This window comes from Danio rerio, chromosome 1 (genome assembly GCF_052040795.2).
Source record: "Danio rerio strain M-AB ecotype USA chromosome 1, GRCz13ab, whole genome shotgun sequence".
Classification (NCBI taxonomy): Eukaryota; Metazoa; Chordata; class Actinopteri; order Cypriniformes; family Danionidae; genus Danio; species Danio rerio.
In genome coordinates this window covers 36,855,164-36,880,377 of record NC_141021.1, presented here as the reverse complement: position 1 = coordinate 36,880,377, position 25,214 = coordinate 36,855,164, and the positions used below count along the sequence as shown (strand labels likewise).

At 34.1% G+C, this 25,214-nt stretch overlaps 1 protein-coding gene and 1 long non-coding RNA gene across 5 annotated transcripts in view; one reads left to right on the top strand and one right to left on the bottom strand.

Moving 5' to 3' along the window:
• Positions 1–25,214, bottom strand: part of epha6 (eph receptor A6) — a 237,470-nt gene that overhangs the window by 38,283 nt on the left and 173,973 nt on the right. The window lies entirely within an intron of this gene.
• On the top strand, positions 5,629–7,574 carry LOC147846905 (uncharacterized). The gene is made up of 4 exons (XR_015476685.1): positions 5,629–5,724; positions 6,405–6,462; positions 6,576–6,640; positions 6,755–7,574. It is a non-coding gene; the product is annotated as an uncharacterized LOC147846905 (long non-coding RNA).

Sequence of the window (25,214 nt, the reverse complement as noted above, 5' to 3'; positions counted from 1 at the left end):
GCGTCATTTGTGCCACTTCTTTTTTATGTATCGCACTGCAGAATGTCTATTCACATCTTTGCATTTACTGCATTTACTTGCAGTACATTTCTACATCACCCGCACTAGGCGTTTCTTTCACATCTAGAGTGAAAGCAGCATAAGGGCTAATTATGCAGTCTCTGTCGCCATCTTGTGGCGGAACGTCAATCATCTTTTTTCTGCTCAGTATGACAGGCTGAAGGTCACTGATGTGCTGAATCTCTGAAGTTCTAAATATTTAAAATGAATATTAAAACTATACATCATAAATATATGGAATAATATACGGATTGATTAATAATAATACTATTCTTATTAGTTAGATTTGGCAAGAATGTACAAAACACAACATAACTTTATTATTATTATTATTTTAATTTTTACATTTTTTGCAAAATGCTATATCCACCTTAGGCTTTATTCTACTTTAGTAAAACCCTTAAGAAAAGCTAGTGAATCAATGTTTTGTTTGATAAGTAAGATTAAGTAAGTTAGACTTGTAGCTAGTTACAGAAAGAGTGAAGGGCGGCTCCTTCACATCGCTGCTGAAAACCAAACCTGTATAATCAGAGCAGGCGGAGCCGCGGTGTCACAGTTTTCTGTTGCACAGAGTCCGCGACACAAGTTCGCCTGGCCCTGTCATATTTCATAAATTATTTCAATGTAATAATAATAATAATAATAGCTTATTTATTGGTTGTTGTGAAAAAGCAAAACTGTTTATTTTTCTTCATAACAACCTTTGCCCTTTATGTTCCCTTAAATTAAATCAACAACAACAAGAATTAACGTGAGGTTTTAGGCTATAAATAATAGGTGCAACCGCATAAATAAATCTTCAGATAGGCTACTCAGCTACATGTAAGAAATTATTTTTAAAAAAAAACTTACAAATGACAATTAGAAATGTCGCCTTGCAGACAGGTATCTTGTGATGGGGAGGAACGCAGGAAAAAAGGCGCTCCCTGGCCTTCCTCTTAGTTGACATCAGTGGAGACTCGTTCCCTGCTGCATTTGTGAATTGTTGACAGACGCAGAAGTATATTATTCTGGTCCACTTTTGTAGAGTTTTTATACATTTTTGTGAAGTTGAAGGCATCATCTTCTATAGCTAAATCAATGTGCAAACTCAGAGCACTTCACCGGCGGCAACTCTCTTCCCAGGGGATGCTGAGCATTCTATAAGCGCCATCGCACTTTGTAAAGAAACTGGTCTGGCCAATGTCGCGTTTTGTGAAAAAAATCAATTTTGTAGTAGGCCTAAAATGTACATTCTTAAATGTTATTAGTGGCTGCAATTCACACATAGATTAAGGTACATCTGAACAGTGATTTCCATTAATAAAATCCAAATGTCAAAAAATGCCGTTTATCATGTTTTGCAACCAAACTCTTCATATATATATATATATATATATATATATATATATATATATATATATATATATATATATATATATATATATATATATATATATATATATTGTTGTAGTTATTGTTGTTTTGAATAGGCCTTAACTTGCCAGTATAAGTTATGTTAACTCAAACAAACAAACAAACAAACAAACAAACAAACAAACAAACAAACAAATAAATAAATAAATAAATAAATAAATCAATAAATAAATAATTTTTGGTACTCTACTTTTATTAATCTTTCACATTCAATTAAAACACTGAATATGTATCTATGTATGTGTGTATTTGAATATGTACTCACATTAAATTGACATTTTGTAGGTCATAATTATAAAATATTCAGAAAGCTTTAATAATATCTCTAACAAAAACGTGAGTACACATTACGAAAATAATATAATCCTCTGCCTGTGCGGTATGTTGAACTAGTGTAATTAACGAGCAACAGCATTAGTTTCTCACCTCTTCAAGCTCACTGGTGATGAAACATTTCAGCACAATTGTGACATTTGTTTGTTTCTCATATTAGTACAATGTTGAGTGAATCAGTAGCCTGAAGAAAAACAAATGCGCACAGAACAGGCTCAGTGTAAGTCCTAAGCCAATTGTAATAAGTCTAACAATTAGATTAAAAAGCAAAAGAGACACTGGAAGTGAGTGAGAAAGAAAAAAAAAGAGAGAAAAAAAGTTGTCTCCAGGAATAATTGTTAGTTTCCGGTAACAGATTTGTCTTGGAGTGGGGAAAAAATAGATGATATTCTGTTCCCCTCCCCTGTCCAAGCAGATCTTAATTACTGCACCTATATGGGCCATTATGTGCCAACACCTGGCCTCACGGGAAAAATTTGTTCATTGCATAATTTTTCACTTCGAGCTGTTCCCACTGCCAGGAAAAATAAATAGCTAAATAAATAAATAAAATCAGAGAGACACCGAGAGAAAGAGAGAGAACGAAGGAAGGAGGTGGTAAACATAACACAAATCGGCTCTCTAATCCCCCTTTCTCAGAGTAAAGACAAAACAACAACGATTAGAAGAAAACTGCAGAAGTGTAAATACGTTTATAAAGCTAGACATCTAAAGAATAAAGGGAAAAAGCCTAAAACAATATCCTTTGTGAACTGAGAGGACTCAAAAAAAACATACATTACTGTAACAGAAGCAGAGCTGCCTTTAAGTACAGTTTGTGTATTAGCCAGGTAACACTCATTTACCCTGCTGGGATTCAGTACACAAGAGGGGTCTAAAAATTCACAGAAAAAGATGCTCTGAATTACATGTGTGAATAGTAGACTAGTAGGCATGTTTCATTTTGCTGACAAGCCTAAGTCCTCCATGGTCACCAATCAAAACACCTTAGTCAACTAAAAGCAAAAATATCCTAGGTTAAAGACCTTCGGTGCATGTCCATGTTCAACTGTATGGTTACAAATGGAAGGCTCCCTTGAAATCTGCAGTCGCTTTAAGATTTTTTGAAAAAAAAAAAAAAAGTGTTGCACTGTCTATTTAAAGGGATAGTTCACCCAAAAGTGAAACACATAAGATGATACTTTAACTGATGGCATCTACAGACCTATTTTATATATATATATATATATATATATATATATATATATATATATATATATATATATATATATATATATATATATATATATATATGTATATATATTTAATACTATTATTTCTATGGGTGTTAGTGGCTGTTGTCAACAGTTACACTCTTGATTATCCCAAATTAAATGCTCAGTAAAATAAATACATTTATGCATTTTTAAAACTGCAGCAATATGGAATGTTATAAGTATAAATTTCAAATAACTGGTAAGAAATTTAAATTTGGGTGGTGATGAGCTATCCCTTTAAATAAAAATAATATTGTGCTTTTTATGAATACACTTTAAACTGTACTTATATGAAAAGGGTGCAAAATTGCTGCAAACAATTTGTTTGGATTGAATTTACACAAGCAAATTAAATTTAGTAGAGTTTAATCTAATTTGTTTAAATCCAGCCAAAATATATTGTTTACAACCACTTAACTTAAAACAATTTAGTAAATCCAAGGAATCAAATTTTAATATTTTTTTTCAGTGTACGAAAATCAGAGGTTTCCAATTTTTTTTTTCAAACTATCTCTTTTTTCTTTTAGTTCAACACATAAAAGAAACTCAAACAGTGTTGCATCAAAACCAGCACTCAAAACCATCGTTAGCCAACTAATGTTGCAAGTTGTGTCGTTACAAACATAGCTCGTTGGTTTTGCATTTGTGTTCTATTTCCAGTTAGTCTATTTCCCTCTATGTCTTATTTCTTTCAAACCTTCAAATATTTAAAACTTTGAATGATTTAAACATTTAAAAACATTGAAGTCATCTGTTTTAGGTGTAATTTGCTTTCAAAGTATTTTTTTTACAGTTCAGTTTTATAAATATTCATATTGACAGTTGTGCTCCCCTAATAGTGCACTTTGAAAACATTTATGCCATTTTGAATGCAGCCGTAGGTTATGACAAAAGCTATAGGTAACTGTGCCGAGAGCCGTGGGAACGGGGTGAGGCCACCGCGTAAGTGGATACACCTTGCAGGTGCGCACCTGCCTCGGATCCCACGGAAGGAGCTCTGGACCATAAAAGGAGGACCGATGGCAGAGGAAGCCGAGAGAGGATCGGGCCCGGACTTATTTTACTTTTGCTTTCAGTTTGACGGCAGTCTCCGTGAGGAGCTGCCGTCCGTTTGTTTTGGTTTAGACGGCAGTCTCCATGAGGAGCTGTCGTCATTGTTATTAATGAATATTTTAAACCTGCGTCGGTTCTCCGCCTCCTTCTTCCCGGCGGCCAAAGGGCCGTAAACTTCATTACAGTAACCTATTATTTAAAAGCAGGATTTACAATACATCTCCAAAGCTTGTGAAAACAAAAATATATTAATGCTTTTAATTTATAGTAGGTTATTTATTGAGAAATGTATCTGTACATGACATGGGCCTGTTGGTTGGAACATTTCTGCAGTGGTTTGACTGCCAAATTCTAAAAGTAGACAATTACAATAAAAAAAACAAAAAAAAAAACAAGATATTAAGTAGAATTAATTAATTTAATTTTCTTAATTTTCTTATAAATAGCCATTATAGAACTATTGATGATTTATATGATTTATAAAGATTAGAACACGCGTTATCTAAGTGGTTTTATGTTTTAGAATAGAATATGTAATGTTCTCATTAATATTTGCAAAGGAAACATAAGCCGTGCCATTTATAGCCAATAAAATAATATGCAGAATTAGTGCATGTTTTTTACCAAAAAAATAGTATAATAGATGCATCTGTGACAGAGAATGGTTTTGGGAAACACTCGTCACTACATCATTCTTTTCCCAAACGATGCTTCGTACTACGATAGTTCAGCTGCCAGTTGTGTCGTTGTTTGGGAAACACACCCCAGGATTGTGATCAGCGAAGGCTGAGTAAATGATGACAGAATTGTCAGTTTGGGGAATACCATTTCTAACTTTATTTTAAAGTTACATTAAAAATAAATTAAAGTGCATTTTAAATGATTATATTATAATATTTAGTTTTTTACATGCTCTGTTAACAGTTTGCTTTATTCCAGCTTAAGATTTAATATGTGAATGCTCAATTTCACTTATAACTGACAATTATACTATTAACTGACATTTGTTTAGTTTGAAATTATATGCTATTTTTTTACTAAACTTTATAATGAACCCAATGCAACTTACAATTTTGTGTAGTAAAGCATTAAATACAAGTTTGCAATTACAAATATATTCAAATGACAAGCAAGTTTCAACAGCAATGAATTATATAAAATTATATAAAAGCACTGTCCATCATTAAGTATTACTTTCATTAGGTATACTAAACCTGCTTTACCTCATGCACTCAAAAAAATGAATTATGGCTGTAGTTGGTCCAAAGAATGTAACTATGTTTAAATTAAACAATTCGCTTATGTTTGTGTATTAAAAATAAAAGTGTTGTGTTGGAAAAAATTAGAAAAAGTAAGTTTTCACATTTAAACAGCTCGCTTAATTAACATGAATGAAAGGGAGTTGTGTTGCTTCTGCAGTACTGCATTTTGGTCAATAGGTGGAGTAATATCTGCACATGCGCAATTTCAAAACAACACAGGAAGTAAGAAGATTCAAACCACAACAATCACTCTCAGCTCGGCGCCATATTATGGGAATCAAAAGATGAAGATTACAGTACAAATTGAGAACGTGCACAAAGCTTTTCCCAATGTGGACACACAGGTGAGATTTTTTTTTACTTTTTATGTATTTATACTGAGGCTGTGACAACATTTGAATCATAAATGTACTCTCTTGTAATACTATGTTGTGTTTGTGTATAGTATTGCTATGAAATTGCCATGTTCCCTGTGTCTTTTCCACATTATAGACAGATAAATGTATAGATTGTTTTGCATTCCTGTGAAATTTTATACTTGGTATATATTAACTCCCCCAAACTAAAGTTGCAAACGTTGGTAGTAAGGAATAGTCATGTTAGAATAGTCTAAGCTTTTCACTCATCATAGCACACGTGCTGCTGATAATGTGACAATAAAAGTGATTTGATTTTTTATTTGATTTGATAGTCTTTATTTTAAATGAGTGTCAAGCAGTTTGTCGAGTTTGAATGCCAGTTTTGATAACTTACATAAAATTTATTAAAATGTGGTGTTGGCACATTGTTATTTATTATCTAATTGTATTATTCAAGCCTGTTAACTTAAAAAAAAAAAATCAGCAAAAAAGCATATGTGACACTTAAGTAGTATAACATCTAGCATGATGACATATTTAATGTAAGCTTATTTGTTTGGTCATCTAACACGTTTAATTTTTTAAGTTTAGTAGTTTGCTATTTATATTATTATATTTTATTATTTTAAATCTTTGCTCACTCACATCTATTTTCTCCCTCACAGGTTTACAGCTCAACCTCTATAGTCCCATATCTGGCTGAGGAGACTGTGGATCGTCCAGGTACTATGCCTTTAGATGCCTATACACATTAAAATGATGTACAGTAAAAATTACTAGTAATTTTAACTACTAATTACTTAGTAAATTACTAATTGTCATTTCATGTCATTTAGAACATCACCAGTGGAAAAAAAGGTGTGAATGCATCCTCAAAGCCCTCAAAGTGAGGGAGTACATGGTAAGCTATTTTATTTTATTTTTTTAAACATTTTGTATTTTCCTCTTGAACCAATTCCTCCTTTCACCTTTGATCTGTTGGTAAATGTTTTATTTTTTTATCTGACATTTTTAGGATGCTGGACATGATGAAGCACAAACCTTGATGTGCAACACCACCTTATGAATCTACAGTAGTTACATTAACATTTCGCAGACTCTTTTGTCTAAAGTGACTTACAATTGAGGACACATTCAGCAAATCAACAAGAAGAGGCAATACACCCAAGATGTGCTAATCATACAAAAAAAATTTAAGAATTAAGAATGCTTCTACATGTGGTTTGTCAAGCCCACACACCTATGTGAAGCAGACTTCATGCACAATGTTTTGTTTTTTGTTTTTTAGATATAGGGAGTGGTTGTAAGAAAGTGTCTGGTGCAAATGTGCAAAAATGGTGCAAGTGTCAGAGAGATGAATGTGTGTAGCTATTGCATGATCTGTGATGGTTGGTCTAATTTATGGTGTAGTGCTGATCGTGTTACTTTGCTTTAAAATGTTAATCTTTCTTTGAACAACTGAAGTGTTCTCTGCTTTTTCAGTGTATAGAAGGTACAGTATAGTTTACAAAAGAAGACTTAATTTTTCTAAGTATATTTTTGATAAATCATTTGAAGGCAGAATATTATTTTTGAATGTTTTTGTAATATATGAAAAGTATTATTTTGATAGGTGTATTTTATGATGTTTTTGTAAGCATATTTTTAAAATCATTTATTGTTTTCAATTTGCTTCATACTTGTATTACTATTATTTTAATAGTATTGATATTTTAACTTATTGTAATAAGTGAAGATACAGATAAAGACAGTATTTGGATTTTGATAATCATTTTATTGCTGGAAAATGTGTAAAACTGTAAAAATGCTATTGAATAAACTCAATGAAACAGAAACAGTTTTTTTTATTTGGTTAAACATAACAATATTAATTTTACAATAATTGAACTTAAATAACTACATTGATTAAAGCTAAATTATAAATGTTACGTTGATTGAACTAAACAACATTACATTACCTTTATGTAACTAACTTAAGTTCACTAAAATTAATATTCTTTCTTAAAGGTAACTTAACTCGGTTACGTGGAACGAGTGGACAAAAAAAAGTTAATTAACGCCAACATATCATTTTTTTGAGTGTGTTAATGGGTTCACAAACCATAAAAAATAAGGTAATACTAAATAAAGTTAAGATATCACATTATCTATTACATTTAGTGTACTGTTAGTCACAATTTGTTTTACTTGTTGCCTATTTCTTTTAAATTGAGATTTGTTTGGTATCAGTAGAATGAAATAATTCTGATTCATGAATTTAAATATAGGCGACGCAGTGGAAGCAAGAAGGTCGCTGGTTTGAGTCTCAGCTGGGTCAGTTGGCATTTCTGTGTGGAGTTTGCATGTTCTCCCTGCGTTTGTGTGGGTTTCTTCTGGGTGCTCCGTTTTCCCCCACAGTCCAAAGAAATGCAGTATCGGTGAATTGGGTAGGCTAAATTTTCCGTAGTGTATGAGTGTGAATGAGTGTGTATGGATGTTTCCCAGAGATAGGTTGCGGTTGGAAGGGCATCCGCTGCGTAAAAACGTGCTAGATAAGTTGCCGGTTCATTCCATTGTGGCGACCCCGGATTAATAAAGGGTCTAAGCCGAAAAGAAAATGAATGAAATAATCTAAATATAGTAGTAACATGAATGCCAAAGTGATCAGGTTGATGTGCATTCTTTTTTATTTTCAATTCAGATTTGATCTCACACACCGTTAGTTTCATTCTCCTACCATTGTTTATTTTCTTTGTTTTAAAAAGACATATATATCTATTTTGGGTTCTAACTGGGACATGACAAGCACATGATGCTTTGTGCTATGCTGCTTACAGTATATTTATCAAGCAGTAAATTAGCCTTTCTTGTATCCAAAACAAACAGTCTGTGACTAAAACTACTGATGGGTTTCTCTTCTACTCCACTTCACAAGTAAAAAGAGAAACATAAAATAACATGACCATCATTTATGACACTGCATTCAACAAAATCAACAGCTCGTTCCATGTTTTGAATGTTAGTAAACCATTTTTGAGGCAATATGGTGGCACAATGTGAAGCATAATTGCCTAACAACAAGAAGGTTGCTGGTTCAAGCCCCAGCTGGGTCAATTGGCATGTCTGTGTGGAGTTTGCATGTTCTTCCTGTGTGTCTGTGGGTTTCCCCTGGTTGCTCCAGTTACCCCCACAATGCCAAAGACATGTGGTATAAGTGAATTGGGTAAGCTAAGTTGTCCGTAGTGTATGAGTGTGAATGAGTGTGTATGGATGTTTCCCAGAGATGGGTTGCAGCTGGCAGGGCATCCGCTGTGTAAAACATGTGCTGCAAAAGTTGGCGATTCAGTCCACTGCAGCGACCCCAGATTATTAAAAGGACTAAGCCGAAAAGAAAATGAATGAATGAATGAATAAACAATATTTGCATACGTTTTTTTTTTATCCATTTGCATAATTTTGCAAAAAGTTTAGTTTTTTGATTGGATTAGAGAAGGTCTTCATCACTAATTCCAATCCGATTTAAATTAAATTTAGGTTAAGCTTTTTTGTTTGACTTTTTAATATATTCTTATGGTCACATACAGTATAAATGTAGGCACTGACTATATGCTCACCTGTGTTTCGCTTATTTCTTCAACATCCTGTGTTTATAAGCCACTACTCTGTTAACCCCACTGTTTCATTAATAAATATATTAAGTTAATTTAACTTGACATTGCTTAAAATACCAAGTTTTGACATAAAAAACTTAAACAGGTGTGTCTAACTTATTCATTAGGCAGCAACAAACTTTTAATTAATCTTTTAAGTTTTCTGAACTTAACATTTTTATATCTTTAATCGATTCACCATGTCTGTGTTTAAAATGATTGTTTGTGCTTGAAAAATCTGCTTTGACTATCGTGCTGATTGATCGCTATGTGTTAATGACACAAGGTGGTCATTTTGCTTGTGATGCTGAAGTTTGCTACTGTACCTGATCCCATCGGACGAAAGAGAAAAGTCAAATTAGTAAGTAGATATATACATTTTTCTTAATTGATATACATGCAGGGGCGACATGTTGGCACAGTAGGTAGCGCTGTCACCTCACAGCAAGAAGGTTACTAGTTCGAGTCCACACTGGGTCAGTTGCCATTTCTGTGTTTAGTTTGCACATTCTCCCCATGTTGGCGTGGGTTTCTCTCACAGCCCAATCACATGTGCTATAGGTGAATTGGTTAAGCTAAATTGTCCATAGTGTATGTCCTGGTCCTCCAGGTTGGGGGTTGAGCATTGAGCTAACCTCATTAAAAGTAGATGTTACAAAACCAACATGGTGCAGCTAAATATCATCTTCGATATTACGCCCAGGGAGGATGCAAGTAAGTGAAGAATATAATAGCTGAAAATTTGAAAGTTTAGTCTATTAGCTATTTTAAGTTGTCTGAACTTAAATATTTGTATTTTAAACATTTAAGTTAATTAAATGAAGAGACCACATTTGGTCAACTGAATTGAGTTCCCATTTGTCAAACGAACTGATTGAATCCCTTTCCTCACTTCATTTGAGTAGTCTCAACTGTTAGGGATTTACAGTGTAGTTCCTGTAGTTACAGTGTAGTTTACTGTTTTGTATTGTCTTTGTAAATTTAACAAGTTACTGCTTTTACATTCATTTTTGTTTTTTCTTTTCAAATAAATTGCAAGCTGCTGCATTTATGTCCACAGTTCTTTGCATTTGCCTGACTCATCGTGACACACATGAGGTGCAAAGAGTTTGCTAAATTTTATGAATGACAGGCATTCCAGTTTGCAGAAATCGAGTTCTGTGCAGGGCTCAGGTTTAGTGTGGATCTGCCCATGGGAAATCACACACTGAATTAAAGAAACATCTGAATAGGCACAAACAGAGCAGTTAGATCTTACAATCTGACATACTAGAATCAGAAAGAAAAAAGTTATTATGTCTGACACGATTAATTAAGACTTATTAAGTGCATAATTGCATATTAACTTGCCATTTTGCCAGAGATATCAGTGGGCTGACAAATAAATCTTCATTAGAGTTTAAACAGGTAATTGCCATTTCACTCTTTAAGTCTGTGTTGTTGACAAAAATGGTACAAGAACTGCAATCCATCCATCATCCTCTTAAAATTTGCAATATAAAAAAAAAAAAAAAAAAAACGAAGAGATTGGAGAAGAGAGTGAAAGACAGAGTGAAAAGAAAGACAGATGGCACCAAAATTGCAACAGTTCTCTTTTCTCCGATTCATTGACAATGCCGGGCACATATACATTAGCATTCCACCATTCAACCAATATGTGTGCAATCACCATCAGCCTGCCACTCACTTGCAAAGACACAGTGCAGTTAACTTCCCATTATAAAGCCCTGCAGGGGAATAAGAACGCTCTGCACAGTCCCGAGTGCTTTTAGGGCTGCTGTGGGGGTCAGAAGTCTGGATGTCTGTCTCTGTGTTCTGTGGTGCACAGTCTGTCAAAATGGAGACAGTCACCCTTCTTTGTCTTCTTCCCCTTTTCCCTTGTATCTCTCCATTTCTCTGTCAATCCCAGGGGGGGCAGCGAAGTGTCAGTCTGTGTCTTTGCCCCTGCTTGGCTCAGTAAGGACTATGGACATTTTGGCTTCAGAAACATTCAAGAATAACACGTTCTCACTCCTAACCCCTCGGCACACTTTGACGCTGGATCAGGATCCCTTGGTATCACCTTTTAATGCCCTGGGTGCTCCTTTGACGTCATTTTTCAGTGTGGAGGGTACTACTTGTGGAGAGAATTACATTTCATTCTTTGATGTTTATACACAGACATGAAGGGCATGGGAAATGTGCTATATAAAATTTATATAACGGGTATAACATCTTTGTCATGACATAAATGTTGATGTTGAAGCATTATTTTTATTTAATCTGCTGTCATAGTTTTTGTTACACATTCTGTTGACTATGTAAATAACTATACTACTACATGCTAATTTACTTTCAGTAGAGTATTTCAAACTTTAAACCACAATGATATATATATATATATATATATATATATATATATCTGATATCTGTCTGGTTTTTGAATCTGATTGGCTGATAGCAGAGTGATATTCTGCAAATAACAGCAATCGTACAGCCTCTTAACCCTTTACCCTAGTGTATTACTCTGCCCACATACAACGACAAGCAAAGGACACTGTACAGTTTGACAAATTTTGCTACGGTTGGACAACATAATGTTCTTTTGAGTTTTTTGTAGTTGGTTAGATTGCACTATGCAGTTTATTTATAAGGATAGTGGCTATTTTTAAATATGTATAGTTTCGGAGCATTGGATTCAGTGCATTGGCTGCCATCAGCCTGTCTGAGCAGAACAAAAGAAATCGGCGGTTGTCATTCTGCCACAAGATGGTATCAGAGACTGCATAATAAGTCCTAAGAGGAGAAAAACAGCATTTTCTCAGTTTAGGTTTCAAGCTAAAGCTGAACAAATCATTATAAATCAGGTAAGTGACATTCTAAATAGATCCATCACTTTTGTATTTTGTAGGGCTGTACTTATACTACAGAAACTAGGTGTGTTTGTGTTGCTTTGGCTTTTTCGGGGGATAATCATTGTGATATCCTGATCGCTACAGAGAAATGATGAAAAATCTATGTAGACTGATAGCATTTCATGCCTTTCAGCTGTATAATCTTAAAATATGAGCAAAAATGACCTGTCATTACTTTAGACATTACGCTAGAGAATCATTCATATACTGGCTCTAAAGTGATGTTTGTGAAGTAGCAACGTTTTCTGCTGTTCTGACTATCGACTGCAGATGTGAATGAGTGGCGGAAAAAAGTAGTTCCTCGTACAAAAGGGTTTTTGAGACTTTGTGTTTGATTTTTTTATTTATTTTTATACACACAATTATGCCATCAAACTATTGTATTAATGAAAAATCACAAGGATAAAAAATATATATTATTGGAATTATAAGTTTTTATCTATGTTCTGAATGATTTTGAGATATTGAGCTTCAAAGTTTTTGCATTCCATAGCAAACAGTATGTGTGTAACATTTGGTTATAACTAAAAATTCTTAAAATGTGAACAACTTATAAAAACATCCTATAATGTAAATAAGTTGTCATTTTAAAGTCAACAACTCAATTTTGACAAAACTGTCAGATAGAATCTTATGTTCTAAGGTGACTATATATATATATATATTTTATATTTTATATATTTTAATTTATATATATATAAATTAATTTATTTATTTTTGCATTAAAAAGTTTTACATTTACATGGAAATGACCAAAAATACTACATAATGGATACCAGGCCAGTATTTGGTGATGTGCTATCAAGAGCTCTGAGCTAGTGAGCACTTAGAATTTACCATGTGTGTAAAATGAATCTCCACTTTTGGTCATGGTGTGAAGTAAATCCACACTTTACTGATAAAGCGATATCCAACACTTGAGCAGTAACTGCACTTCCACATAATCTGCTATTGTTTTCTACTTTTTCTGCCCTTGGCTTTAATCAACACCTCCATAAACAGATAATATCCACATGCATAACATCATTGTTTTCAAAGAGTCTCATTTTCTGGTGTTTACACTGACACTACAATGACTGCATTTTCAAAAAAACGAGTTTTCAGTCACAAAAACACTATTGTCATGTAAATCAACAGGCAAAAACACAAAAAAAAACATTTTAAGTTTTTGGCTGAATACATAGCAGTATAAATGGCCCCTTAGACTGTTAAGTAGCAGTACTGCATAACACAATGTCTAAATTTGATGCAACTGTTGCTTTTGTCACAACAGCTGACTACACAGGATGCAACAAAGCACTTATTGCAAATCAATTGTTCTTTGTGTCAGTATGTCAAAAACATAATTTGGTGGGTGTTAAAATATACTTGATAAATCCCCTGATAAATCAGCCGAATGTCTGTTGGAGGAGCTTCAAACAAAAAGTGTTAGCAAATATTAAATGCAAAAATCACCCCCCACTCCAAAAAAAAAAAAAAAAAAAAGAAACGTAAATGTATTTAATTAGGTTATCCAAGATTATTTTCCCTCTCAGCAATTAACGACCCCTAAAGCAGAATACTAGTTAACATGTTGCTGGAAAGTAAATTATAGCTAAGAGAATGAATAAAAAGGAACCATCAATTGTATTATTATTATTATTATTATTATTATTACGTTTACACACCTATCCTAGTACTTATCTCTTATTTCATTCATTCATTCATTCATTCATCCATTCATTCATTCATTCATTCATTATCTTTTTGGCTCAGTCCCTTTTTTTAAGCAGGGGTCGCCACAGCAGAATAAATCACTAACTTATCCAGCATATGTTTTTACGCAGCGATGCCCTTCCAGCTGCAACCCATCACTGGGAAGCACCTATACATTCTCACATTCACACACATACACTACGATCAATTTAGCTTCATCAATTCACCTATAGCGCATGTCTTTAAACTGTGGGGGAAACCAGAGCACCCGCAGGAAACCCTGGTGAATACGGGGAGAACATGCAAGCTCCTCACAGAAATGGCGAAAAATTTCATTCTTAATATTTTACATTGATATATTGTAAATTTAATTCATTTTTATTCCATTTATTTGTCTAGGGTCACCACAGCGGAATGAACCACCAACTTATCCAGCATATGCTTTACACAGAGAATGCCCTTCCATCTGCAAACCCATCACTGGGAAACCAAATACCCCATACACCCTCATTCACACACATTCACAACAAACCATTTAGCTTACCCAATTTACCTATAGTGGGGAAAACATGCAAACTCCACACAAAAATGCCAACTGACACAGCTGAGGCTTGAACCAGTGACCTTTTTGCTGTGAGGCGACAGTGCTACCCACAGCGCCACCTTGCACTCATACACTTAATCAGTTTTGTTTACCCAATTGACTTTTAGCGAGTCTTTGGACTGTGAGGGAAACCCTGAGAAAACCCACATGAACACGGGGAAAACATGCAAACTCCACACAGAATTGCCAACTGACCCAGCCCAGTCGGGACTCAAACCAGTGACGGTGCTGTGAGGCAACAGTGCTAACCACGGAGCCCAGTGTTAAAATGATTTTCAATTCATTAAAATGTTAAATTTGAAAACTATTTTTAATATATAAACTTATATATAAACAGAAGTTATAACATCCCAAATACAGCTGGAATTTTCTGTAAAAAAAAACAAAACAAAACAAAAACCAAAAAGATTCTCAAGGTTCTGCCTGAGGAACAGAAACAAAGATAATCACCATCTTCAGCTATAATGTTCCAATCACTGAAGTGTTATGTCAGGTTTGACTGTGAAAAGCCACTGGCTCTCAATTATCTCTGATTGAGTCGCACTAATGTTTTGATTTCACTTTTGAATGAGAGATGACTGTGTTAATGGAGCAAGAACGTTCCTTACATAGCAATCATTTTATATATCTGCAGAAGATCTGAAATCAGGACAGACTCATTTTGAAAACATAGCCCTATGTACGTTTCTGGAGATTGCAAACTATATAGCCAGAAGTAGGTATGGCTGCATTTTGTTTTTAAAACGAAAGCTACAGGGGGGTATGACACCGTTTCTTTTTGCACTAGCAGGTAACCGCTTACCCCTATATGCATGGCTTTCCTGCTGTTACCAGTTTGTCCAGTTAGTTCGCCATGTATGGCAGTGGGCTTAAAATGCAGAGTTGACCATGATGACAGGGTTTGAGTCCAGTGAAGAACAGTTTCAGAAAGCAGGTAAGACAAAAACTGATCCAAAAAATAAAATAAACAAGTAAATACCAGGGTGAGAATGTGGTGAAATCTGAAAATGTGGTAAAAATAAGGCGAGGGCTTTTCTTTTTCTGCATTGCTTTTAAAAATACTATTGGTTGGGTTTAGGGAAGGAGGAGGGTTGGTCAGTCAATCCGTCAGTGAGTCAGTCATTCAGTCAGTCAGTCAGTCGGTGAACAGCGGCCTCTAGTGGATTTACACGAGAAGAGAAATTTGAGACCTTAAAAAGTGTATACAGCGGCCACTGGCGGATTCGCAAAAAACAAAAAACTCAAAAAAAAGTAGCTCCTGGGACGTATATAGACGTAATTTTCAGAACTGAAATCCAACCGAAGTTACCTTTACTTTTTGCAATAAACAATGATCACTATTTACTTTTAAAAAAAAAAAAAAAAAATATATATATATATATATATATATATATATATATATATATATATATATATATATATATATATATATATTTACCAAGGAAGGCCCATTGAGTAAATTATTATCTGTTTGTTATGTGTTTTCTATTTGTTAAGAAAAAATTAGGTTTAGGGTGAGGTGTGGTTGAGTGCTCAAATATATAATAAATAATGATTATAATAATAATGAGCAAAAAACAAAGGGAGTACTCTGCACAATAAGGCATTCTTTAGAGTGTCCTTACTAAAAAACTCAGAACGTTCAAAATGTGATGAGGAGTACAAATATGTCATCAAGGAGTACACTCTTTCTCTCAAACATTCAAATATATAATTATTAATTAATCATAAAACTGGTATGTCACACACACACACACACACACACACACACACACACACACACACACACACACACACACACACACACACACACAGAGAAAGTACAACTCTTGTCACTTATCTCTCCCTTACTGCTAGTCTGAGGTGCTCTGAGCCTCCCAGCTCTGTCTAAAACTGACAATGAAAGGCTCCGTTGAGGCCATCAAGGGTAAAAGCCCTCAAAACACATTGGGATTAATGTTAAATAAATGACAAACGGCTCAGGAACGAGGGTCTCCAGTCTGTACTCAAGGGCCATATTGTCTAAATGAGGATAGCTTTAGGAAGAAGTGTAAGCATCACTGTATTAAAGCATCTTAATGACTATGGATCTTAATCAAGAAGCTTACGAGAGATTACTGTCAATCGCTGGCGTGCAGAATGCAATAACTTGCAATTTTGTTATTTATTTTCCCTTTTCTTTATTAAAGTTGTGTACATCTAGAATGGTGTGTGTGTGAACTACATTATCATAGTGCATTATATGTCACTTTTTTTTTCTTCCATGCGCAGTCTCATCGCTTAAGTAGATTATGGCTGGCTGAGTAATTTTTGAAATGAGATTTGGCCAGCTAGTTTAATATCTTAGATTGCCATTTTATTAGTGTGGGTCTTACTGGTGACGTAAAGAAGCTTGAATAATTTAGGATTTTTACACATTTTTCTTTATGAGAAAAAAGCTTTTTATTGAATAACCTCCATATTTCAGTGGAATGGACATTTTTATTTCAGAGCATCTGAGAGTGGAAATTTCATCAAAATAACAGACGCCGCCTGGAATTGATTTGGTCTGAAATTCTATGGATAAGTATAGACAGATGAGAGAAAATGAAGCTACAGTTATAAAGACAGACAGTCACAACAGTAAAAAAAAAAAAAAAAAAAAAAAAAAAAAAATATATATATATATATAGAAACGTACATAGGGCTATATATAAATAGATAATGTACTCATTTATGATATTTAGAGATTGTTTTTAAATATTGATGTGATTTGATTAGCCATGCAAATTGAGTTACTAATGTTACAAACAGTTACCATGGTAATATTTTCTAGATGAAAACTTTGGGTAAACCATAATGATTTTTTATGATGGTTTAACATGTACAGTGCCAGACCAACCATTTAGTTAACCACAACAACAAATGAAAGTTAATACATGGAAATCATGCTAGGTTAAGCCACATAGTTAAGAATAGTGTTTAATCTGTAAACCAACCAAATTCCAAAATGTAATATTAATGTGTAACATTATAGCTTATTTTTATTAATTAATTAATTTATTTATTTGTTTGTTTGTTTATTTGTAAGTTTTTTTTTCTGAGGAAAACATAATGACACATGCTTTGTTATGACAATTCGCAAAAAGACACCCACTAAAAATCTTTAATTGTTATTAGTTCATATTGCAAAAACTTCAAAATAAAAGTAAATTGATGACAAACAGTATTGAAGCCCTAATATGCAATTTGATGTCATATAGAAGCCCAAAAACTACAGATTCAAGAAATTTCAAACATTTATAATTTGCCACTTTCATTCAAACGACTACATTTACCAATTTATTGGAAACAAAAATTGACATATTAATTAATTTAAGTAGTTAAGAATTGTACAGTAATTACAATTATTGATGAAAATTTTATTATAAGTGTAACTGGATTTGAAAACTGTCATTTATAAATAAAATAAAATAAAATAAAATAAAATAAAATAAAATAAAATAAAATAAAATAAAATAAAATAAAATAAAATAAAATAAAATAAAATAAAATAGGCGTAGCAGTGGCACAGTAGCTAGTGCTGTCGCCTTACAGCAAGAAGATCGCTGGGTCGAGCCTCGGCTCAGTTGGCGTTTCTTTGTGGAGTTTGCATGTTCTCCCTGCATTCGCGTGGGTTTCCTGAATGCATAACATATAGGCTGGAAAAGTTATCAGGCGACCCCTGATAATAAGGAATAAAGCTGAAAGAAAACTAATGATTGCATGGAAATCCCAAATTCCATACTGTCCCAAACGTTTTCCCAAAAGTTGGGACAGTATGGAAAACACAAATCAAAGAGAAAGTGATTTACTTTGACTTGTATTTAATACAATACAATACAAAAAACATACGAGTGTTCCTCGTTATTTTTTATTGTTTTTTAAACATGTTTTTGGTTCTTGCCACATATAGAACTTGGTTTACACAAACACAGACACAATAATCAGACAACACATAAATATTGAGTCAGCTGAACACCATACATGTTTCCACCGTGTAATGGACCATCCCAGATGCCTCTGAGACCAGAGAAGTCAACAGCACTTCTGGACACTGTTAACATAGGGCTCCCTTTTTGGACAGTACAGTTTTAAATGGCATTTGTCAATGAAACATTGTTTTTAAACATTTCAATAATTTTCTCACGCCTTTGTTGGCAAACTGGCAATCCTCAGCCCATCTTTGCACCTAAAGAACTAGACATTTCTTGGATGCTGCTTTTATATCAAATCAAAATTACAATCCCCTGTTGACATCACCTGTTACAAATCATTATTTACCCAATTTACCCGATTACTAGCCCTAAACTGCTCTGAACCAAACTTTTTTGGAATGTGCTGCAGGTCTGAATGACAGGAAAGGATGTATATTTAAAAATGAATTGACCAGACAAAAAAAAAAAAAAAAAAAAAAAAAAAAAAAATATTGTGTTAATGTTGTTGTTTTTGTTATTTCTTTTTTATTTGCATCTTCCATACTATCCCATTCTGATTTGGGGTTGTAAAAGCTTCTAACAAACTTTCCAGAATTTTTATGTGCACTTATTAGCAGGGCCAAACAGAAAGACCAGTTAAAACAAGAAAATAAAGACTTATTTCAGACACATTACATAACTATACTGTGGAAAAACAAAACATTAGCCCACTAAGAAACAAGTGGCAGCATCAGTAAGCTGTTTCAGAGAATGAACCTGTTAAAAAGCCGCTCTGCTGGCAGAAATGGTGGTAAGCGTACTTGTATAAATGCCGGAGGACTCGAGGGGAAATGTGTGCGTGCTTGTCTTGTCAGCCTGCCAATGTGTCAGCAATGTGCACCAGGTACACATGGATATGCATGCATATATCAGTGTGTCCAAGCATGTGTGTGTGTGTGTCTGCGTTGTGTAATTGAGAGCTCCACTGACATTATGCAAACCCACAAACGTTCTGACACCTTGCTTCTGACGATTCTATCCAAAGCCTAAAAATAAGAAATAAATATATAATTCAGGGCTAGGAACTGCACAACATGAAGCCTCTCAGCCCCCGGAGAGAACATTTACATCTGATATCCACACACGCACACACTCCAGGAAAGCCTCAAACACACACGCTTAAAACATAGCATCCACCCACCCATCCAAATAGACAGTGTGTTCAGCATTAATGTCTGTAGCACTTTCAGTTCTCCACTGTTTCTAACACAACATTTCATTCTGACAGAATATTTGTGCTGTAACTCAGTCTGGCTGTGGGCTTCTCCTTAAAGACACGGCTGGGTCAAACAACACCTGCCAACACCAATACTGCTTTATTTTTGTGCTGTGAATGACTGCATTGTGTGTTGCCCGTAAAATGCATTGAGAACTCCACCATAGAGCATAACACATTCACATTACTGTACAGTTGCATCATACTGTGAGCTGTGAGCCCCCATTGGCTGAGATTATTTAAAGCTGCAGTGCGCCATTAGCAGGAGCGAGTGTTTTCTGCATTCGATCCATGTTCATCGTAATTTAAAGACCATAATATGTGAAGTTTGGAGCCGTTCATGTTTTTGAACATGGACTTCTGTGATTTAGAATAAACACTTAAATCAATAGTTCACCCAATAATGACAATTAACACATAATTTGCTCACCCTCAAGTCATCCTCTGTGTAAATGACTTCCTTCTGTTAGACGTAGTAGTTTTATTTAGGATCTTCCATTCTCTGTACCTGTATTGGATAGTGGCTTCTATTTTGAACTAAAATTAGTTGTAAAACTAACCCATATGCTGCCAGGGGGTTTTAAACAATGTCTTATGAAGCAAATCAATGCATTTTTATAACAAAAATATGTCACATTTCAAAATCATAAACTCTACTGACTTATGTGCGACTGTCATTTATGATGTATATCGCACTTTGTAAAATAAGTAAACCAGGGCTTAATGTGTGCCTGAACATGCCGGATCAGGATCTGGCACCTCTAAAATTTGATCCAGCACCTCATTTTACCGATCCCCCTCCTCAACCGCCTTCTTTCTCCCGTCCACTGTTAACTTTCACTTTCTTCCATGACTCCCCAACCCTCTTCACTTTCGTCCGCGACAATGTATCTATGACATCTTTGCCATCTTGACAACAAAAATAAAATAAAATAAAATTTAACTGAATAAATAAAATAGAAAAATAAATAAATAAATAAATAAATAAATACATAAATATATTGATAAATAAAACTAACTTTAAAGAAACAAAGAAAAAAACTCCATCTTTTAACACTATATTTAACACGTTGACACCTTCACAAGTGGACTCAACGCTGTTGTTTCATTAACCAGTTTGGGTTAGTAAGAGTTCACTGAGAGATAAAACAGTTTTGATCTATTAAACATGCTTCAATCGCTCTGTGAGAAGTTGAGGGTCTGATATGTTTGATGTAAAATGCATGTCAGTGAATGGCAGTGAGAATTCACCATTAAAGCTTGTTTGGATCTCTTGAAAGACGGTTTTCTGCTTTAACAACAGCCTTGGCTATTCTCCCGCTTTTTTCTGCTCATTAATACTGCACTGGTTCTGGTTAGTATGGGTGGAGGGACTGGAGGCTTGTTGGCCCTATGACCTATCATCACCCAAGTGGGGTTTTCCGCAGATTTCAACCCAATCCCAGCGTCACTCCCCTCAACCTAACCTCCATTAACATTTGATGTAGGGCTAAATAGTCACCGGAGAGAAAGATTGGCTGCTCTGCAAACCTTACTGAGGTTTGTTATAATGAGCTTTGGGTTTTAATAGTGTTGTGAATTTAAGGCATTAAGGTTTGTGTAGATGCATGTTCAATATGTAAGTGCAGTGAGCATTGCTACTGTAATCATACAGATAATAAAAAATGCATGTTATTCAAAACAACAACATGCATTTGTAAGACCTCAAGTTGTCAGGTCAAGCCAAATGTGTAACCCTAAATGTAATCTATATTTCATAAATAATTATTAAATATAAATCAAAATATGGAACACATCAGAACATGGAACTGTTGCAACAGCATAAAGTAAACTATGATGCATGGCAATAAATAAATAAATAAATAAATAAATGGCATCAGGAAAAAATATGTATTATATATGTTTAAATTGTAATATACATGCATAATTTAATTTATTACAACTTAAAATATGCATTGAAGAAATTCAAATATTGTAAAAATAGACACCTTGTCCATATTTGAGACACAATGAAAGTCCAATGGAGTCAATAGAGTCTAAAACATCACTGTACTTTATGTGTAAGTGTAGTACTACTGGAGTTTCATTCTGAGTGTCTTATCATGCTTTTAAGAGGATTTGGACTCAGTTTTGACCCTCTTCTCATCTTTACTTTGATTCGACCTACACAGGTCATAGGCAAAAATCACACTTGAATGATCTGGTCTTAACTACAACACTGTTATTGATGATAATCAGACATGGAAAAACAGCTGAAACATTCTTAATATATACAGTTGAAGTCAGAATTCTTAGCCCCCCTTTGATTTTTTTTTCTTTTTTAAATATTTCCCAAATTATGTTTAACAGAGCAAGGTAATTTTCACTGTATGTCTGATTATATTTTTTCTTCTGGAGAAAGTCTTATTTGTTTTATTTTGGCTAGAATAAAAGCAGTTTTAATTTTTTAAATACCATTTTAAGGTCAAAATTATTAGCCCCTTTAAGCTATATTTTCTTATCGATAGTCTACAGAACAAACCATTATTATACAATAACTTTCCTAATTACCCTAACCCGCCTAGTTAACCTTATTACCCTGGGTAAGCCTTTGAATGTGACTTTAAACTGTATAAAAGTGTCTTGAAAAATATCTAGTCAAATACTATTTACTGTCATCATGGCAAAGATAAAATAAATCAGTTATTTGAAATGAGTTATTAAAACGATTAAGTTTAGAAATGTGTTAAAAAATCTTTTCTCAGTTAAATAGAAATTGGGGAAAAATATACAGGGAGGTTAATAATTCAAGGGGGCTAATAATTTTGAATTCAATTGTATACACAGTAAAATTCTATGAGTAAAGTTTACTCAGTTCAGACAGTATTTGGTCCCTCTTTAAGTATGGGCAAACAGGTTGGTAAAAATGAAAACTGCTGTTTGTGGAGTTGCTTAATGATCTTCTTCTGAGATTTTGAGAGATTTAATGTTTTATATTTTCGCTGATTTCATCGAAGGCTGAGACTGAAGTCAGTTGTAGTTTAGTACTTCTCTTCTGTGTTTCTGCTTATTAACATCAGGTCTTCATCATCAGTGCTCATTCATTCATTTGTTTTCTTCTCGGCTTAGTCCCTTTATTAATTTGGGGTCGCCACAGCGTAATGAATCGCCAACTTTTCCAGCATATGTTTTACACAGCGGATGCCAATCCAGCTGCAACCCATCACTGGGAAACACCCATACACTTTCATTCACACACATACACTATGGACAATTTTAGCTTACCCAATTCACCACAGGACTTTGGACTGGAGCCCCTGAAAGAAGCCCATGTGAACATGGGGAGAACATGCAAACTCCACAAGAAAGGCCAACTGACTCAGCCAGGGCTCAAACCAGTGACCTTCTTGCTGTGAGGTGATTGTGCTACCCACTGCGTCAACATTCTGCCCCTCAGTATTTTATTCTTATTCTTAATCCTATTCCAAAACTTTACTCCTGATTTAAGTTCTAACTCAAAATTGCCTAAATATGGATAAATCCAAGTCATATTTGGTTAAAAACATAATTTTTTATAAATGTAAAAGCTTCATTAAAATTATTATTAATTTTTATCTCAACTACAGTGGTAGAAATTGAATTTGTCATTAAAATATCCTTAAATATTAAAGACACTGTTATAAATCACTCATCAGAGTATTGACACTTTTAATAATACTTTTTAATAACAAATACTTGTTGCCCCACTGAAAAAAAAGTGATCAGAAAAATATGAAAATCTGACAAAATATGATCTGACAATCATGTTGATAACAGATTTATGACTATGATTTAATTAATTAAATAATTAATTAATTAATTAATTAATTCATTCATTCATTCATTCATTCATTCATTCATTCATTCATTCATTAATGAATGAATGAATGAATGAATGAATGAATGAATGAATGAATGAATGAATTTTCTTTACGGCTTAGTTTCTTTATTTATCAGGGGTCGCCACTGCAATATGAACCGCCATGATAAAGTTATGTTGTCTCATTATTTTGCGTCAAATTGTCATTACAAAGACAAAAGCAGGTTGTGATGTATTTATGTCCAATTGTCATTAAGACATCTCAATCCATGTCACCTTTTGCATTTAAATGAAATATAGTAACTAAACTAATACAATAAAATAACAGTTATCATAAGAATGCGTTAAATCTATTATGTCATGGCAGTCTCAGGAACACCCCTTTAAGTAAAGTGTTACCGATTTAAATTAAAACATTTTTCCATGTGGTTGGTTTTGTCCATATTTTACCCACATTTGGTTTAAAAAAGCACCATTTTTAGAGTTTACCTCACTTGTTAGCTAATATAAGCAGTAAAATAGGAGTAAAATAGGAGAAACTCTGCTAGAAATATATTTTCAGTCTCCAAATACATTTTTGAGGAAAACGTATCTCCATGCCAATCTGCTGTGAATTTTTAGATGCTTTGTACATACTGTACATATTAATTTCCTCCCTAAATCTCTCTTTCTCTCTTTCTCTCTCTCTCTCTCTCTCTCCCTCTCTCTCTCGGCAGGTGGTAGATTGAGGGTGTAAAGCTCTTCAGTGTGATTACAGCTCATGAGGCAGATTGATCATATCAATCAATCTTTCTTCCTCGCTGACATTGATGCTGATGAGCTCCGCTGTCTTCACAAAGAAGAAACTGACCCTACCGACAGAGTATCAGAGCACCTGGTCCAAACGTGACATTTGACCTCTCGCCCTTTTCCAGAAATAAAATAAATTATCATGTTTCATTAGTTCAAGCAACAAAGCGTATTTCACACTGTTCTTTTGAAGCAGACATCTGGATAAGCAATGAAGCTGAAGCACAGCCCAACTGATGAAAGTGAGCAGTGAATCATCAGTCAGAGAAACAGAGGAAATAAGCACACGGAGAGAAATGGGTAAATCCGGCATGAGAATAAGTCCTGAGAGTTGAGAGAGCTGTCCTGTGGAGACTTGTGCCGATTCTAATAATGAAGTTTGGCCATATCCGCGGATACGGCAGCCAGATAGAGGAAGACAGCAGGCTTTTAGATAAAGCCGTGCGTCTCTATTAGTGTGAAACTGAGCTCAGGCCAGGAGATATCCCGCATTTGATGTGCTGAGACAATGCCTCTCCAGGATGAAATGAAATTTGCCGTTATCGTCATTATCATGATGAACGATGAGAGTCTGGCCAGCATGGCAATAGCTCTGAAGACATTGTGCCAATGTTTTTTTTATTTTTTATTTTTTATTATCATTTATTATTAGAACAGAAAAATGGTAACAGGTCTGTGGCCCAGAACATGTGGGGATAACTGATGGTTGCAAAAATTACAAAAAAACATTAAATTTTTGCTTAAATGTAAAATACTAAGCTACAAAACAAACTTGGCATGCTTAAATAAAGGTTTGATGTGTTGAATTAAAATGA